This window comes from Somniosus microcephalus, chromosome 4 (assembly GCF_052327205.1).
Source record: "Somniosus microcephalus isolate GS21.2 chromosome 4, FLI_Smic_1.0, whole genome shotgun sequence".
NCBI classification, from domain to species: Eukaryota; Metazoa; Chordata; class Chondrichthyes; order Squaliformes; family Somniosidae; genus Somniosus; species Somniosus microcephalus.
In genome coordinates, this window is record NC_140990.1 from 104,336,169 (window position 1) to 104,343,567 (window position 7,399).

Sequence of the window (7,399 nt, forward strand, 5' to 3'; positions counted from 1 at the left end):
AGTACCCAAGGATTGGAGGGTAGCTAATGTTACCCCACTATTCAAAAAAGGTGGCAGAGAAAAAGCGGGGAATTATAGACCGGTAAGCCTGACATCGGTAGTGGGGAAAATGCTAGAGTCCATTATAAAAGATGTAATAGCAGAGCACTTGGAATGCAGTGACAGGATCGGACAAAGTCAACATGGATTTACAAAAGATGCTTGACTAATCTACTGGAATTTTTTGAGGATGTAACTGGTAAAATAGATAAGGGAGAACCAGTGGAAGTGGTGTATTTGGGCTTTCAGAAGGCTTTCGATAAGGTCCCGCATAAGAGGTTAGCGTGCAAAATTAAGGCACGTGGGATTGGGGGCAAGGTATTGAGTTGGATAGAGAACTGGTTGGCGGACAGAAAGCAAAGAGTTGGAATAAATGGGTCGTTTTCCAAGTGGCAGGCAGTGACTAGTGGGGTACCTCAAGGATCGGTCCTATGACCCCAGCTGTTCACAATATATATTAATGATCTGGACGAGGGAATTGAAAGTAATATCTCCAAATTTGCAGACGACACAAAGCTGGGTGGGAGGGTATGCTGTGAGGAGGATGTCATGAAACTCCAGTACGATTTGGACAGGTTGGGTGATTGGGCGGAAGCATGGCAAATGCACTATAATGTGGATAAATGTGAGGTTATTCACTTTGGTGGCAAAGGCAGGAAGGCAGATTATTATTTGAATGGCAATAGATTGGGAGAAGGGGAAGTGCAAAGAGACCTGGGTGTTCTTGTGCACCAGTCGCTGAAGGTAAGCATGCAGGTGCAGCAGGCGGTTTAGAAGGCAAATGGTATGTTGGCCTTCGTAGCAAGAGGGTTCGAGTAGAAGAACAAGGATGTCTTGCTGCAGTTGCACAGGGCCTTGGTGAAACCGCACCTTGAGTATTGTGTGCAGTTTTGGTCACCTTACCTGAGGAAGGACGTTCTTGCCATGGAGGGATTGCAGCGAAGATTCACCAGGCTGATACCTGGGATGGCAGGAATGACGTACGAGGAGAGATTGTGTCAATTGGGCTTATACTCACTGGAGTTTAGAAGATTGAGAGGGGGTCTCATCGAAACCTATAAAATTCTGTCAGGTCTGTACAGACTAGATGCAGAAAGGATGTTTCTGATGGCCGGGGAGTCCAGAATCAGGGGTCATAGTCTAAGGATAAGGGGTAAGCCATTTAGGACTGAAATGAGGAGGAATTTCTTCACCCAGAGAGTCCTGAACCTATGGAATTCTCTGCCACAGAGGGCGGTGGAGGCCAGTTCATTAAATATATTCAAGAAAGAGTTGGATATATTTCTTGAAGCTAAAGCGATCAAGGGATATGGGGAGAAGGCAGGACATGGTACTCAATTTGGATGATCAGCCATGATCTCATTGAATGGCGCAGCAGGCTCGAAGGGCCGAATGGCCTACTCCTGCTCCTATCTACTATGTTTCTATATAAGTACCACACGCTAACCGATTGCGCCACTACAGCTGCGCTTCATGTGTGCCAGTTATCCGTGCTCATTTACTTGCACGTTTCAGGTTGTCTAATCGTGCGGGGGCGCAATGTTGTTTAATGGAGGTGCATTGGCTGGGTTTATATGAAAGAGTGAAGCAGGTGTTTTCTCATGTGTTAGTGAGCTGGTGAATTTACCAACAGCTGCACCAGATCATGGCGCCATAAACACTGAACATTTTTACCCAACTCCTACAATACGGTCTGCAAAATAAGAACCGATGAAAATTCATCACATGCAAAACGGAAGAAACGTTTTAAACATTTGCCCATGATTCGATAACCATGTGAATTACCCGGTGATTAATGACGATTACAACAATCTTTTCACACAGTCTAATGAGTTTTACTTAATAGAATAAACAGTTTTCTTAAAGTTCACTCCTTGACATGCAATGGAACCCTATCGCAGGGTAAGAGTATTTGTAGCTGACAATTGCTGTTCTGAGCTGCTCCTCTAATTATTTAAAGAGCAGCAGTTTCCGAAGTGTAGCGGTTATCACTTCCGTCTAAAGTACAACAGGCCCCGAATTCAATCATCTCTTGCAGGTGGAGATCCCTGGACCTCTCGCCTTTTTAAGTAGCGAAATCCCTTGAGCGAGAATCAGATCTCTAGACCAACCAGCCGCCGATCTTGGGCTCGAAGTTGCATTGGGTTTCCCTGCGCTGGCCCCACCTTCCCTCCTGTCAATAAGTAACACTGAAGGGCTCCTTTAAAACTCCCATCCGTTATTGCAACACGGTGGGCCTCAGGAAACTAAGAGCAAAAACATTGGCTGTTCTAGGTGAGGTTCGAACTCACAACCTCGGCATTTCCCCGAAGCTATACTGTTATATAAGTACCACGCGCTAACCAATTGCGCCACTAGAGCTGCGCTTGATGCGCATTAGTTATCCGTGCTCATTTACTTGCACATTTCAGGTTGTCTAATCGTGCGGGGGCGCAATGTTGTTTAATTGAGGTGCATTGGCTGGGTTTATATGAAAGAGTGAAACAGGTGATTTCTCATGTGTTAGCGAGCTGGTGAATTTACCAACGGCTGCACCAGATCCTGGTGCCATAAACACAGAACATTTTTACCCAACTCCTGTAATACGGTCTGCAAAATGAGAACCGATGAAAATTCATCACATGCAAAACGCAAGAAACGTTTTAAACTTTTGTCCATGATTCGGTAACCATGTGAGTTACCCGGTGATTAATGACGATAACAACAAACTTTTGACACAGTCTAATGAGTTTTACTTAATAGTATTAACAGTTTTCTTAAAGTTCACTCCTTGACATGCAATGGAACCCGTATCGCAGGGTAAGAGTATTTGCAGACGACAATTGCTGTTCTGAGCTGCTTCTCTAATTATTTAAGGAACAGCAGTTTCTGAATTGTAGCGGTTATCACTTCCGTCTAAAGTACAACAGGTCCCTAATTCGATCATCTCTTGTAGGTAGAGATCAATAAAATGCATTAACTGCCGTGCGGTATTCTCCTTTTCTCTATACAGTTCTGTACACACTCAAACTGTACAGAAACACCGACAGTGTGAGATAACGTTACAGGATCCTGCAGCGCTGCCTCGGTCAATAGCAACAGTTCGGAGCTGCATTTCAGACCCGGCAACAAACCCATGAGTTTGTTTGCTGTTACCCAGCTCCCGGAGTGAGAGAGGCCGCGACAGCAGCGAACTTCAGGCTGCCTGTCCGGCCCCGCTCTCTCCAAGCGCCTACTGCCGGCGGAAAACAGCGATTGCAGCCTCAGAGAGTGTAAACTGCCCATCCCTGCGAAACAAAAAATGTCACTGAAGCAGAGGAGCGCAGAGATTTGCATCTGCAGCGTGTAGGTGAGGATGTCGAGGTTGATATAGGTCGACTCGTTGTTGGAAACGCTGAAATTGAATCTTTCTCTGGCAGATGTTGCAGGTTTACCTATGAAAAGTGCCCTCGAGGTGCAATCGACAAATTTGGAGATGCCGTGTAGTGGAACAAGTTAAAGGATCAGCACAGTTAATGCCGAGAACAAATTAAACAGTAGCTCAAGCTGATGGACCTTGCACTGGTGAAAATCCTGGACGGAGATTTAGAGGAAGCGACCGTGGGAAGGGCTGTGCCTCGATTCCAACACTTCTCCAAGCACATTCCGGGCAAGTAATCGACAGCAAAAAGAGGGCTTGGAACCAGAATGGAACTGCGGGCCCACTTTTCAGACAAAATGCAATGGACAATACATGACAAATCCATTTGATTTTCCGTTTGATAACCAGTTGACTGGGCCTGTATTCCAGACAGAGTGACTCTTTAGTCTAGGGGTATGAATCTCGCTTTGGGGATTGTAGATTGACATTTGCGAATGGTTCCGCGTGAGGCCATTTTTAATGTCGACTTCTAATATTGGACTTGCGCTCAAAAGTTGCTCGAATCCGCCTAAGAAATGATCGTTTCGACCCCAAATCATTCTCCATCAGTCTCCAGCGGCTTTGGAGGAAGGTCAGTGCAAACTACCATGTAAATATTGTGGCTTTAAAGACAAACAATTAAAGTATTTTTTTTAGCAAACAATCAGTAGTGATGGTTGTAAGTATATTTGTGTGTGTCCATATTAGATACAAATGTATTGGTGAGTTGCTATTGTATTAGTTGTAAATGCTTTTGCACCTCTGATCGCTACAAATATGTTTAGATGTATCTGTATTATTTATAAATGTATTGAGTGGGGGAATTTATGCCAGTTATAAATGTATTTCTGAGCACTGTAAATGTTCACTCCGGCCCCATTCTACCTTCTCATTGCCCCCACGTGGGACACGGCAGACCATCTGTTACATTAGGATTCAACTTTTGCTTTTATTGATAATTAGAAAATGTGAGCTGTAGAAAGTAATAAATCTGCATCCATCAGACTCTCTGATACCTCTTGAGTGTCCCTTACTCTGTCTGATTGGCCCTGAGCATCCCTTACGCGCTCCAGAACCTCTTGAGCATCCCTTACCCTGTTTAGTACATCCGGAGTATCCCTTACCCTGTCTGGTACATCCGGTGCATCCCTTTCCCTATCTGATACAACCGGAGCTTCCCTTACAATGTCTGGTACATCGGGAGCGTACATTACCCTGTCTGTTACATCCGGAGTGTCTCTTACCTTATCCGATACATCCGAAGCGTCCCTTACCCTGTCTGATGCATCCGGAGCGTCCCTTACCCTGTTTGATATATCCGGAGTGTCACTTACCCTGTCTGGTACAACAGGACCGTCCCTTACCCTGTTTGGTAAATCCGGCTCGTCCCTTAAACCGTCTGGTACATCCGGAGCGTCCCTTACTCTGTCTGGTAAATCCGGAGCGTCCCTTCAACTGTCTGGTACATCCGGAGCGTCCCTTGCCCTGTCTTTTACATCCGGAGCGTCCCTCACTCTCCTTGATAACTACTGAGCGTCCGTTTTCATTTTTGGTAGCCAGTTTGTCAAAATTGCATATTTCACCCTTCATCCGCAGCTATGTAGCGCTTCCCATCTCTCACGCCCCTCAACTGTTTAGGGAAAAGCGGCAACTACCAGGTGAACAAACCCAATTTTTCAGTTAGCCTCCCCAGTGCACTTCATTTCCCGAGGAATTTTCTTGTACAATCAGGCTGCTTTGGTTCCAAATGCCGGCCCTGCTTTCGCAGAGCTTGTCTGTCGAGAGGTCCCGCAGGTCTAAATATATCGACTGGTTTGAAAGCAACAACTCAGATTGGGGTGAATGGGACATGTGCCCCAGGAACAGCGGTGGTAGCAGAGCACACTTAGCGTTTTAAGTAGGTGAAAGTGAATGTTAGATTAAGGTAATACTGCAGGAAATTTACAATGAAATTGAAGGAGGAATGTAAAGGAAGGCTATTGATTGTGGAAGGATGAAAAATCTGTGCCGTGACTGGGATTCTGACCGAGATTGCTGCGGCCACAACGCAGAGTACTAACCACTATACGATCACGGCGCCACACATCAACTACTGAAGCTGTGCTCTGACTACAACAAAGTAACGCACGGCACTGCATAGAAAAGATGGATTTTTGGTGAAGAGGCCAAAATCAGCACCGCCAGAAATTAGGACAGTGGTGGAATTCGACCCAGGCCACGCAGCTATTGGAGCGTTCAACCAGAATGGGAACCAGTGCAGCTGCAGTTACATTAAAAAGAATTTTAGCCTTTTCACACGAGAAGAAACTTACCCCTAGAGATTCAATAAAACAAAGGCCCCGCTGCACGTCGAACACAGGATCTCCTGTTTACTAGACAGACGCTTTGATCAGCTAAGCCACGGGGCCAAATCCCGAAAAAAAAATTCACCTCCACTCACTGACCTCTATCAGCTACCGGTCACTGTCTTCTGGAGTCTCAGTCCATTTTGTATTTCTCCAGCTCTCTTGTCTATTCCGCCATGTGTCCCATTGTTGTCTGTATCTCCCACTTAATTTATCTCAGTGTCAATCTGTGGGGTGATTCTGAATGATTACCTGAGTTTGTGTCTTATTATCTACATATATAAAAGGATCGATCTGTCTGTCTGTCTATCTGTCTGTCCTTCCGTCTGCCTGTCTGTCCGGCTATACACTCTAAAGTTATAGAGCCTACCTACACGTGCATTACATCAAAAGAAAGCTTATGATTCCAGAGCGGTCAGAAGTGTATTCACTTTTCGGCGAGACAAAAATTGCGCCCGCGGTATCCCAAAAACTTTCAAAATTCCTCTCATTATCCGCTCATTAGCATAGAGTGACATTAAGGTCGACCAATCGTACGGTCGAGCGACCCGACGGTCAACCAATCGCTGCATGGCGGGGGCAGGTTCGTTGCGCGTGCGGACGGGCCCTGCCAGAGCCGAGTGGCAGGACGATTGACCAATCCTACGCTTCGGTGACATGACGGTCGGCCAATCGGTGCATGTGTGGGCTGACCTTATCGTTCTGAGATGAGGTGAGTGGCCGCCATCTTGATTCCAAACTGTTCATTTCTTTTTCCCACTTTCTGCGTGTTTCTTTTCACATCTACATTTCCAGCAAAAAAAAAGTTGCTTTAAAAACACAAATTATTTTTTTAAAAAGTTAATTAATTTGTAAATCTTTTCTCTAACCTCTATAATTTTCCTACCATTCACCATTTTTCCAGGCCGCGAAGCCTGGGCCTCTGTTGCCCAGCCACGCCTGAGCTAGTCACCACCCGTCGCGATCAACAAAAGGCCCGCGATCGCCGCAATCTTTGCGAAGGCTGGAGGGGGCAGGCCTGAGCCAAGCGTCGCCACTGCCACTGCCACCATCTTAGTAAAGGCGGACGGGGCGGGAGTCAGCGCATGCATCAACTTCTGCCCGGAGCGTGACTTGAGTCCGGCCGGGCCTCACGCGATAGGTTGTGCGGCGGCATCTCTCTCTCTGGTCTTGAAGCCGGCTCGGGCATGGGGAGGGGTTTGGGAGGGCGGAGCTCAGGAGGGCAGGGCTTGGGAGAGCTCATGCGTGAGGCTCGGGGGGGCGGGGCTCGGGAGAGAGTGAGCGCGGAGCTGGGGGGGGGGGGGCTCGGGAGAGGCCGAGCGTGGGGCTCGGAAGAGCGGGATCGCAGGGCTCGGGAGGCCGGTGCGCGGGACCGCGTGGCTCCGGAGGCCGGGGCTCGGGAGGGCGGGGATCGGGCTGAGACATGTCAGTACGTGGGGTGGAATGGAGCTCCACGGAGCCATCGCCGGCAGAGGGGAAAGGGTCTGCTAGCTCCCCCCCTCCCTTTCTCCCCCCTCCCTTTCTCCCCTCCCCCTCCTTCCTCCCCACACACCCCCTCCCCTCCCCCCCGCACCCCCCTCCCCTCCCCCCTCCCTCCCCCTCCCCTCCCCTGCCCCTCCCACCTCCCCCCTCCCCT

At 48.0% G+C, this 7,399-nt stretch overlaps 1 non-coding gene across 1 annotated transcript; it reads right to left on the reverse strand.

The window, feature by feature from the left end:
* Positions 1-2,305: 2,305 nt before the first annotated feature.
* trnai-uau (transfer RNA isoleucine (anticodon UAU)) lies at positions 2,306-2,400 on the reverse strand. The gene is made up of 2 exons: positions 2,363-2,400; positions 2,306-2,341 (listed from the first exon to the last, which is right to left on the reverse strand). It is a non-coding gene; the product is annotated as a tRNA-Ile (tRNA).
* Positions 2,401-7,399: the final 4,999 nt, after the last annotated feature.